General features: G+C 45.6%; 1 protein-coding gene and 1 long non-coding RNA gene across 2 annotated transcripts in view; one reads left to right on the forward strand and one right to left on the reverse strand.

The window, feature by feature from the left end:
* The window catches only part of LOC307226408, a 304,430-nt gene extending 298,876 nt beyond the window's left edge, over positions 1–5,554 (reverse strand). The window contains exon 1 of the long non-coding RNA XR_013843379.1: positions 5,511–5,554. This is a non-coding gene — a long non-coding RNA (uncharacterized lncRNA). The remainder of the gene's footprint in view (positions 1–5,510) is intronic.
* ZBTB7C (zinc finger and BTB domain containing 7C) overlaps positions 1–12,348 on the forward strand; it is a 253,149-nt gene that overhangs the window by 63,940 nt on the left and 176,861 nt on the right. The gene's annotated exons all lie outside the window — the stretch shown is intronic.

Consider the following 12,348-nt stretch of genomic DNA (forward strand, 5'->3'; position numbering starts at 1 on the left):
GAGTCTCCCCCTGGGCCCAGTAACCCTTTAGCCTCTCCTGAACTGCAGAGACTCAGGGCAGAGAGGCGAAGGGAACTGGTTTCTCCCAGGAGGAGTGCTCGCCTCCAGGCCAAGAGAGGCGGGTCTCCTGGGGGCCGGGACCACCCCTGGCCTCAGAACAGATAAAGGCCAGTCGGCCCGGTCCCAGGTTGTGGGAGCAACGTCGTCGTTGAGTTCCTGTTCCTGCCCGGACCCAGACCGGACCGGACTTTGACTACGCCTACGGTAACCTTCCCCCCGGGATCAGCACACAGCCCCATGTGGGATATACAGTGGTACCTCAGGTTAAGAACTTAATTCCTTCTGGAGGTCCATTCTTAACTTGAAACTGTTCTTAACCTGAGATACCACTTTAGCTAATGGGGCCTCCCGCTGCTGCCAGAGCACGATTTCTGTTCTCATCCTGAAGCAAAGTTCTTAACCCGAGGTACTGTTTCTGGGTTAGCGGAGTCTGTAACCTGAAGCGTCTGTAACCCGAGGTACCACTGTACAGTGATCTACTTCCTGTGAAGATGGAGGCTTTCCTTAGCCATCATGGCAGAAAGCAACTGGCAGTTCCATCTCTCCTGATGGAGGCTGCTCTGCTCTGTGTCTTAAAGACAATGGTTCAGAAACTCTTTGAGGACTAATTAGGTACCGTGCCAAAAGCACAGTGTCTCAAGTTGCATCAAACGAAGCGGGTCAAAGAAGCAATCGATGCTCTCCCTTTGGAAAAATATAAAAGCCACGAGTTATTTGGATCTGTATCTAGTGTTAACTAGAGCACACGAATCCCTTCCAAGGCAGGGAGCAGCAGCAGAAGAAACAAAACCTTATAATAACAAAGATAGATATTAATTTTAGCTGGTCCACTTGGCTAAGAGTCAATAGAAGCCAAATTGGATAGCTTTACCTGGTGACCGGAGGGCATTTTGCTTCCCCCTCAGGCAAGCCCAAGCTCCTGTGTGTATTTTAGTGTCTCTGAATTGTCAACGTCAGAAATGCTAACAAGTGTGTTATAAATTGAATGAGAATAGCTATTTTTAAGTTCTTTTACCTACTTCCTTAAATAGACACTTTGTGCGAAAGGGGGAGGTTTACAAGACGGGGTTCTGCAGCCTAAGTGAAAGTTAAGGGTAATGGGAAATAAATTAGAAACACCTTTGATTAGTCTATGGATATATGTTTTTGTTTCATAGGAATAACAGGCAATCGCCCTGGATGATCACGATTACCCTTCAGTGCGCCTGGGGAAAAGAAAACTCCAGCATTCAAACACTCATTAGGAACATAACAGAATTGCCTTATATGAGTCGGACTCACCGGTACATGTGGGATATCTTCAGGAGAAGAAAAGGCCAAGGAGTAAACCCTACACAAATCTACCTAAGATGGTTGTATGGCTCCTCATATGCTGGTGCCAAACATCTTGCCTCTGCTTTCCTTTAGACCTCATCAGTCTAAGGAAGTCAGATTATCCTCCACCAGGGCCAGGGCCTTCTCAGTGATGGCACCGACCTGGTGGAATGCTCTGTCCCATGAGAGCAGGGCCCTTCAGGAATTAACTTCCTTTCGCAGGGCCTGTAAGACAGAGCTATTCCACCTAGCTTTCAATTTGAACTTTTATTCCCCTTCCTTCCCTCCCCCTCCCCTTTTTATGAAGATTGGATTCACCGGTACATGTGGGATATCTTCCCTTTTAATTCCTGGTTGTAGTTCAAAGCATCTGAAGGGCACCAGGTTGGGGATGGCTGAGCTAGACCCTGGCCAAGTGACATCTCCACTCCTGCTAGTCAGGGATGTTTTGTATCATTCTTAAGACAGACTTCATTTTCAGATCAACAGCATCTTTGATGTCCATTGACTCTGTCCTTTTCAGTTCTGCGTTGCTCCTAGCAATCACGTTAAGTACCTCCATGATCTTTATTTTAGTTTCTTTTTCTGGTCCTAATTAATGACCCCAGGAGGAATGTGGCGGTTAAGTGGTACAGAGTTTTCTCCAGCAGCTACCTACCATCAGCCTTGCTCCACACGCAACCACTTTTGAAAACAATAGGGCAATCAGAGCCTCTTCACAAGAGTGCTCATATCTGCCTGGGTGCTTTTTTTTTAAGTGGGAGAGAAATAGATTGGGAGAAAGAGGTCAGCCATTTAGGTTAATTGATCCCAAAGAAAGGCTTGGAGAGGTCAGGATTGTAGGAGCTGGGTCCCTGCGGAACAAGTTTGGTCTGCAAGAGTCCAATAATTTGGATTCTACAATTGCCACCAAAATGTTCTATTCTTGCGTACGAGCACCTATGCACTGTCAGTCCCAGCATTTCACAGATGAAATTAGGGGTACTATTCTGCACTTTGCAAAATACACAGTTAGCTGTGTGTTGGTCCACACAGTTGGGCAATTTATTGGGCCCAGCATAAATGTCATGAAATATTGGGCGAGCTATAAAAGTCTATAAGGATTGGAGAATCTTTAAAGAATATTTAGAAAACTATGGAATGAAAAGAAACATCTTGGCAGAATTAGACTGATCCCTGTATTGTATAAATATAAGTTTGTAGGGAGGTAAAAGAAATTATATAAGAAATATGTAACTGTGCGGTATAAAGTAATGGGTAGACAAAGTACAGTGAGATTAACTGGAAGTCAGTTTTAAATTTCTTTTCTATAAATTTTATAATTGTGTTCAATACCAGGAGTATATATGATGATAATTATATTAATCTTCTTATATCTTTTTTTAAAAATAATAATATTGGGGGAGCTTTGGAGTCCCCTATAAATCTTCATCAGATTGCATGTAAAGTAAAACAGAGGTGAAGGGGAACAGGCGACATGGTGTATTATTTTTTTGGTAAAATCGGAGGAGAACCGTAAGAGTATTTTCTGTTATTGTCATTGGAAATGAACCTTGCCAGGCTGTTATGTGACAGCGTAGTCTCCTCACCTCAAAAAGAGTATTGAGGAGATGGAAAAAGTTCAGAAAAGGGCAAAACAAAAGAAAACAGCAGTCACAGGAATGGGGTGGCCCTGAAAAATTTGCTTGCGTTTAGGTTTCTGCGGATTTCGACTGACAAGATTCCTTGCAGGAGTGCACTATCTTGTGTGCTCCCCAGAGGTGTTTGGCTGGTTGCTGTGGCAAGCAGAATGCTGGACCACATAGGCCTTTGGCCTGATCCTGCAGTGCTTTTCTTGCATTCATACCCTCCTCTTCCTTTGCACTAAGTAACACTTAGTTCTCCATTCACCTGTGGCTGCTGAATTTCTGATTTGCTACAGTTTGTTTGTACTTGCCGATCAGAAGGTCGGTAGTTCGAATCCCTGCGACGGGGTGAGCTCCCGTTGCTCGGTCCTTGCTCCTGCCAACCTAGCACTTTGAAAGCATGCCAAAGTGCAAGTAGATAAATAGGTACCGCTCCGGCGGGAAGGTAAACAGCCTTTCCGTGTGCTGCTCTGGTTTGCTGACCACATGACCCGGAAGCTGTACGCCGGCTCCCTCGGCCAATAAAGCGAGATGAGCGCCACAACCCCAGAGTCGGTCACGACTGGACCTAATGGTCAGGGGTCCCTTTACCTTTTTACAGTTTGTGTAACGATTTGATACTATTGCATGTCTTCACACTCCAGGCTTTGCTCCACTTCCTGGATCAGCTACTTCTCCTGCTGGTTTTCTCTTTGGCTCTGCAAACCGCAAGGGTTTTGCAAGTTTAGGTCTTGCTGCTAACACACCGCATCCCCATCACCTACTTTTTCTATGCTATTATCCAAGCCCATCCTCTTCTAGTTACATGCACCTATTGGCAAGTGGCAGCTAAGCCTGGCCTGAAGCTATTGAAACGGTGTTGGGGTGAGCATACGCTGACATTCTCCGGTGTTTGTTAAAGCTGTAAAGCTTTTGCGATTTAGGTCAAGAGGGGAGGCTAAATTCTCTTTGCTTGAGCGGAGAACCAGGAGATGCTCTGTCCCGTACAGGCAGGGAGATTTGCTGCGAGACATTCAAAGTAATCCTCCATCCCTTTCCTCTCACAAAGTTCACAAAGGTGGAATTCTCGGTGCAATCTTACCTGTGCAAGCCCTGCTGAAACGAAGGGCATTGTGTAAATTTCAGCGGACGGTGCCCTTGTGTCGCCAAGTGAATTGATTGCGCGAAAATGGCAGATAAGCTGCCTGTTGCCCGACTTAATGGGAGAAAGTATTCAGCTTCTCCCTCAAAGGCACACCGTGTTTTCAAAATGGACTGTTTCTTGGCACGCTGGTGGGCGGGAGGCCAGCAGGAGTCAATGTTCTGCTTGTGATTCTTCATGGCAGGGAAACTAATTGTTGCAATCAGACGACAGCGAGGAATGTATTCCCTTTCACGTACACTTAAAAGAAAACAAGCCTTTCTTAAGAAATTCAAAGCAAGCAGCCCATTGAGCTGATTGGTCTCCGATTTGTGCTTCCATTAATGCACCAGGTTGGGGGTTGCTCATAATAGATAAAAAAATACCCAAACTTTCCACTTTAATTAGGCCAACAGTGTTTTGTCTGGTCGCCAGCTGGGCTTCCAGCCGTTCTCTTCCCCACCCCCGCTCCACCGTCCCATGTGGAAAAACAGGTCAGAGGTGCAAACTAGGACAGAGAACCCATTTGCCTGAGTGTTTATTTACTTATTGTGTTGCAGTAAGATTTGTTACCTTAATGTGGAGATCACAGTACTAAAGCAAAAAAGAAGGTGAACGGAGAAAAAACTTTAATCAGATATGAAAAAACCAAGACCCTGCCCCCTATGATTGTGCAAAGGCATAACATTGCTTGCTCCTTTGCGAAGGCTCGTCCTTCCCCCTCCCCCCAATTGAAAGTAGGAATGGGAAAATCTGTCAATTTCATTTTCTCTCAGCTTCTCATTTTCCCATTTCCCATCCTTAAGTTCAGTACCACATTTCCACATCAGCTGGTGGTGGTCGTTGTTGTTGTTGTTGTTTTTTAAAAAAGTCCTCATGAAAATTCACCTGCATTTTAGTGTTAATTGCTCTTAATGCACACAATTTTGCGTGCAACATTGCCTAATACAGTGGTACCTCGGTTTAAGAACAGCCCTGTTTGCAAACTATTCGGTTTACGAACTCCGCAAAACCGGAAGTAGCGTCCTGGTTTGCTAATGGAAGCTGGTCTAAAAATGGAAGCTGGATGGTGGAAGGGCACCGGCGGTGGGAGACCTCATTGGGGAAAGTGTGCCTTGGTTTAAGAATGGTTTCGGTTTAAGAACGGACTTCCGGAACGGATTAAGTTCATAAACCGAGGTACCACTGTATACACGTTTTTGCAAAGCATATTTTCCTTACTATTTATATTTCCCGTAATATAACACATTTCTACCTGTGACACTTATATATGCATGTTAACGTGCATTTTACCCTAGCAGATGTGTTTTTGCTTATATTACTTGACTGCACTGCAAAATCCAGAGTAGTACAAATTTCGAGGGATGTCTGTTTCGGAAGGTGCAAATCACCGTATTTTTCGCTCTATAAGACGCACCAGACCACAAGACGCACCTTGCCAATTATACAGATCTGCCAGTGGCGGTTTTCTATACCGTTACAGGTCAGTTAGTCGCTTCCCCTAGGGCAGAAACACATGACCGGAGCAGTTCTGGGGTGTTACTTTTCAAGTGTAGAATTGATTTATTGCATTTATAGCCCACCTTTCCTCCATAGAGCTCAAGGTGCTGTATATAGTTTTGTTAAGCATAATGGTTTAATTTCCTGAAAAGAGAATTTTGCTTATGTTACCGTATTTTTCGCTCTATAAGACGCACCAGACCACAAGACACACCTATTTTTTGCTCTATAAGACGCACCAGACCACAAGACGCACCTAGTTTTTGGAGGAGGAAAACAAGAAAAAAATATTCTGAATCTCAGAAGCCAGGACAGCAAGAGGGATCGCTGCGCAGTGAAAGCAGACATCCCTCTTGCTGTTCTGCCTTCTGGGATAGCTGCGCAGCCTGCATTCGCTCCATAAGACGCACACACATTTCCCCTTACATTTTAGGAGGGAAAAGTGAGTCTTATAGAGCAAAAAATACGGTAGTGAATGCAACTTTGAATGCCAAACTGAATCAAATTTCTCCTTTGTCCCTAATGCAAGAGCTTTGTCAAAAGAGGGAGAGGAATGGAATTGCAAATCATGCTATAGATCACCTCCCTTGAACTTGCAAATCAGTGGATCCCATCCTCTTTCTGTCAATTCGCAAACACTCTGACTGCTTAGAGGAGAGGTAATGTGTTCCTATTGGTTAGGGTCACCCACTTGACCAATCCAGGAAGCACTGCCCTTGCTAACTGGGCTGGGCTTGATCTTAGTCCTGTCATCACATTGTGGGCTCTGATTGGCTTGGATCACTTCTACACAAGCCCAGGCCTGTTCTTGGCTTGGTTGTGGCTGTTCTTCCCTTCACCATGAAATTACAATTCTCAGATTCTCCCAGGACCAGTCTGTGACTGTAGGGTTGGGGGAGAAATTCAGTTCAGTTCATGCTTGAAGGCGGACCTACCTGATTTCCACTTTCTGAAACAATCCGAGAACTGAAACACAGCCAGGCTTCAGCATTCACACTGCTCCGAATTTTGCCACTCAGTTCTGCTGCCAAGTAATGTATACAAAAAAATTGCAAGCACTAGGGTGAAGTTTGCACAAAAATGTGCATATTTGTAAAATAATAATAATAACGTACTAAACTGCATTGTGCGGGGGGAATTGCTTTGCAAAAAATTGTCTGTTGGGCAAATTTGAATACAAACCTGCATATTGTTTGTAGTTTTTATTTGCGGGGGTGGGTTAACCCTAAACCCTATGAATTAATAAACGTTAGGATTTTGATTATGTGGGATATGAATGAAAATACAAGCTGCAGAACTGTGCCAGACAAAGAATCCCTGGGCTGGCTTCTGCAAAGCAGCCTAGGCAGACTAGTGGAGAGCAAAGCCGTTAACATGACAAAAGGTGTTGATGGCCACCTTAAGACGAATCCGTGGGCCTGGGCAGACAGAGGTTGCCAAGATGACAGTGTGTCTCTGTGTGTGAGGTGACAGGAAAAGTGTCTTTAAGCAAGGTGTGCTTGGGCAGGATGACTGAAAGTAGGCTGGGAGATATGTCTTGGAATCCAGTGCTGCTCTGCTGTGGGAAACAAGCCCCTCTTGAGATGACCATGCTGTAAGATCTGGACTGCCTCCAATTAAACTCAGGTATAAAAATGTGAACAAATCCTATTTCCTAAGACTGCAACAGTCTCCAAAGCCAAGACCCTTGGAATTCTGTGTACAGCTTGGCAGGGATTGGGGTGACCGACAACAGTGTAATATGATAATTATGCATTAAGATGCTGGTGAGTTTTCATGGGTACTTTAAAAAACAATAATAATTCACAAACTGAGTAGAAATGCAGAGTTGTGAGCCTAAGAAGGGGAAATGGAAAACTGAGAAAAACTGAAATGGAGAAACTTGTCCCTCCCTATCTGTGAACCAGTTTTATGACAGCTGAGATGTGTGTTAGCAGCGCCAGTGGCTGAGGGGGCAGTTGAATGTGACGAATTTGTAAAAGCACAAATGCCCAAATTTCTTTACAGCAGCTGCCCAGTATGGCTTGGTCCTTGCTCTGTAGACTCTTTTTCCCGATGGTTAATCCTACTCTGATTCAGTCCACTTGCTAATATACTGGTTCCTCACCCAACAATGTCTTTTTGACTTTCCATTGCACTTGCCTCACAACTGGTCACCTAATTCAACGTTGGCTAGGGGGACCAGCCGTGAAGCAACTACGGCGGAATGAGAAATATGGGGAGTAGAACCAACACCCTCTTCAGATTCCCTGCTGGATCAGTTGGGAATCTTGAGTCTGACAGCCCCATTCAGTGTTTACTCCAGAGGCACTCTCCCCAGGTTTCCACAGAGCTTCGGAGGTGGGTGGGAATTAAGTGAATCAAGACCGGGATAAAACACAGTGAACTCTCTTTCTAGTGAGGAAACCAACACCGTGTGCCAACCCACCCCTTTCACTGGGCTAGCAAGCTACAGCTCGATCCAGAAAGGCTCACAACCTGGGAGGACTCTGCACGTCCCTCCCTTCGCTTGCCTCTGCATTTATATCCCAACATTTGTCATAACTTGCAGCTTAGTGCCTGCCCCAGGGCGAAGGCGGGAAGGGGAAAGGATTAGGGGAACAGGCCCTCTACCTTTGTTCCCTTTTTGCAAGCGAATATTACAAGAGAATGTCGGAGGATTTCTTCACCGTATCAAGAAAGCAGGAAAGGAAGAAACTGGTTGAGAGCTGAGCTTCTGGTTTGCATTTTTAAACTCAGGCATGAGAGTATTTTGTGTCTGGAGTACACAGACAGGATTTTTAAGAGAGAAGGAGACAGACAGAGACCAGCCGGTTCAAGGCTTCTGATCTTTGGGACTGCTGTCTTCCAGTAGTTCCTGCTTCAAGATCTGTCTTGTTTTTCATGGCTCAGGGTGAAAAAATGTCTCCGCAGTTGCCTCCCATACGTCACCCGTGGGTGAGGTAGAATGACCATGAGGCAGGAACAAAATGCAGCCTCCCGTCGGTGAAGTTCTCATCTCTGTGTGTACTAGGCGTGGAGGAGGAATTCAGTTGCATTTTAATGAGGAACCACCTGATTCTCACTTCTCGAACCAATTGTTGAACCCAAACACAGCCAACCTTCAAAGTTTGCACGTCTCCAAATTTTCTGATGCAGTTCACTGACCGAATAGTGTCTACCAAAATGTATGTGTTAGGGAAAACTGTGCGTAAAAATGCATATTTTAGTGAAAAGGACATTTAAACATGAAAAATTGCTTGCATGTATTAGTATGTATTGGGACATGGGTGGCACTGTGGGTTAAACCACAGAGCCTAGGACATGCCGATCAGAAGGTTTGCGGTTTGAATCCCCGCGACGGGGTGAGCTCCCATTGCTCGGTCCCTGCTCCTGCCAACCTAGCAGTTCGAAAGCACGTAAAAGTGCAAGTAGATAAATAGGTACCGCTCCGGTGGGAAGGTAAACGGCATTTCCGTGCGCTGCTCTGGTTCGCCAGAAGCGGCTTAGTCATGCTGGCCACATGACCCGGAAGCTGTATGCCGGCTCCCTCGACCAATAAAGCGAGATGAGCGCCGCAACCCCAGAGTCGTCCGCGACTGGAACTAATGGTCAGGGGTCCCTTTACCTTTATTAGTATGTATTAGTTAAAATGGCATGTTGATCATTTTTTTAATACATTCTAAGAACAGAAATTTCTGGGCCACCCTTGGAGTGAAATGGAACATTAGGTTTAGGATCTCTCTCTTTCTCTCTCTCTGGGAGATGGGTCATAGCTTAGTGGTAGAGCTTCTGCTTTGCATGCAGAAGGTCACAAGTTCAATCCCTGGCATTTCCAGGTAAGGCTGGGAGAGACTTTCCCCAAAACTGGGAGAGCCACTTCCACTGAGTTATATAGACCAATGGTCTGACTTGGTATAATACATTTTCCCATGTTCCTATGCCACTATTCCATGGAACAAAGCAACTCACACGTAAGATCGAACGAAGGTCAAAATACAGCATCCTAAAAACACACACACTGCAAAACATTCCAAAGTTGAACAGGATAAAGCATTACCAGAAATCTTGAACTGAGTCCTTTCCCGTGCAACTTGCACCACTTGGTCCTAATGACGGATTGTCACCTTTCCAGGAGAAAGAGCAAATCCAATGATGGCAAAATTCTTGGCCATCACTAGTTCTGCAATGGCCTCTTGTTATGCAGAAAGAAAGGGAGGATTTCTCTAGCTTCTTTTACAAACACCCGAGGAGGTCGATTCTCTCTTTTGATTTATTTGCTTTAATATTCTTGCGCACTGGCTTTGGACCTTTCGACTCCCTTTAAGCCTCAAGAGAACAAAGCCATTCCCAAGTTCTTAATTTCTTCTTTATGGAGATCTCCCCCCCCTTTCCCCCTCTCTGGTTTAGAATGAATGTGGCAGTTATGGAACCGGAAAACCTTGTCCATGAACAGGAAGATCTATGGCACCCTTTCTTTTCTTTTTTTTAGTCTCCTTTAACCTCCAAGCCCAGAGACCCAGAAGATTTCACTTCCCACATTTTGCTTCCTTGCCCCCCACCAGGCTCTAGCACCACTGGGCTTCAGGACCTCCTTGGTTGACGGGGGAACACATTTTCTACAAGAATTATAGTGCTGGAGGAGACTCATGAGAGTCCCATGGACTGCAAGAAGATCAAACCTCTCCATTCTGAAGGAAATCAGCCCTGAGTGCTCACTGGAAGGACAGATCCTGAAGCTGAGAGTCCAAGACTTTGGCTTCCTCATGAGAAGAGAAGACTCCTTGGAAAAGACCCTGATGTTGGGAAAGATGGAGGGCACAAGGAGAAGAGGACGACAGAGGACGAGATGGTTGAGCAGTGTTCTCGAAGCTAGCAGCATGAGTTTGACCAAACTGTGGGAGGCAGTGGAAGACAGGAGTGTCTGGCGTGCTCCGGCCCATGGGGTCACAAAGAGTCGGACACAACTAAATGACTAAACAACAACAACAACAACAACAAAAGTGTACTTAACATTTTCATTTTTGCATGCAGACCTTACGAACCATTGGCACATTGGCTTATTTGCACAGCATTCCTTTGTGAAATGGATGCCATTGTAGAGCATATGCAGAAATCAGCTGGGATTTAGTCTGTGCTTAGTCATGTGCTACCAGACTGTAAGCTGCACCAGCGGGCAACCACTACCTTTTGATGCAGATGGTAGTAACTAGCTGCAAGGTGGTGCAATTTCCATAGCTGCATTGTGACTCTCAGTGAAGAGTTGTCCATCAGGACTGGCAAACACATGGAGCAATGAAGGTGCAAGCCCACAGGCAGGCAACATGTCACAACAGGCTAGACCCAGGATAGCCAGTATGATGCTTCACAGATGTTTTGGACTACAACTCCCATAATCCTTGGTGAGTGACCATGCTGGCTGTGGTTTATGTTAGTGTGTAGCAACTAGAGGTACCATGATGGCTACCTCTGGATTAAACATTTCATAGGATAAGCAAGGAAGGGTGTGTAGTTGGTCAAGTACCAGGTCAGTTTCCACATCTGGAGGAAGTATTGCTTATGAATACCAGTTTGCTGGAAACCACAGAAGGGGGAAGAGAGCTCTTGTGCTCAAGTCCTGCTTGCACGTTTTCCACAGGTATCTGGTTAGCCACTGTGAGAACAGGATGCTGGACTAGATGGGCCATTGGCCTGATCCAGCAGGGCTCTTATTAGTCTTGACAGTGAAGGTAGAGTTGCTTCAAAGGAAGAACTGGGAGATATTCTGCAGACTTGCAAGGCAAGGTGGAACATCATTGGTCCCTTGTGACATCTGAGATAGCTGTTTAGTTAACAAGGTTTAGGCTGTCCGATAGTACTTTCTCCTCCCCTCCCAACTGCTGGGGAAGCTTTGCTAGGTGAGATAACATAACCGAAAAGTCAGCTGGCCAAGAGCATCTCCTTCCTTCTTGGTATGATTTCACAGAACACCCTTCCAGTTTCCCAAGGAGAGCGTCAGAGCATGGTTTCTTCAGCCCTACTGAGGGTAATGTGTAGCCCAGCTACTAAGCATAACATTGAGTTATCCCGTCACACTGAGTTTTTTCCAATGACTTAAGGCAAATAGCAGAAACATTTCAAGTTTGTTCCACCCATCCCATCTGGGCACACTATGTGTTCCCCTCCGCCTCCACACTTGGGTGTTAGTTGGGATGTGGATCCTGCCATTCCCTAGCAAATGATGTCCATCTTTTCCTTTTCCGTTGGCCTGGTCCCAAGAAGTGACTAGCTGGGCTCCAACTGAAGTTGCGATGCGAGTTGGTGGCGATTATAGATCTGCTTGACAACTGGTGGCCCAGCACCTCATAGAATTGGAAGGGACCTCAAGGGCATCTAGTCCAATTCAGGAATCTCAGCTAAAGCATTCGTGACAGTTGGCCTTCCAACCTCTGCTTAGAAACCTCCAAGGAAGGAGAGGTTAAGGGGGTGATATGATAGCCATGTTCAAATATATAAAAGGATGTCACATAGAGGAGGGAGAAAGGTGGTTTTCTGCTGCTCCAGAGAAGCGGACACGGAGCAATGGTTCCAAACTACAAGAAAGAAGATTCCACCTAAACATTAGGAAGAACTTCCTGACAGTAAGAGCTGTTCAACAGTGGAATTTACTGCCAAGGAGTGTGGTGGAGTCTCCTTCTTTGGAGGTCTTTAAGCAGAGGCTTGACAACCATATGTCAGGAGTGCTCTGATGGTGTTTCCTGCTTGGCAGGG

The sequence above is a fragment of the Podarcis cretensis genome (genome assembly GCF_951804945.1).
Source record: "Podarcis cretensis genome assembly, chromosome: 11".
Taxonomy (NCBI): domain Eukaryota; kingdom Metazoa; phylum Chordata; class Lepidosauria; order Squamata; family Lacertidae; genus Podarcis; species Podarcis cretensis.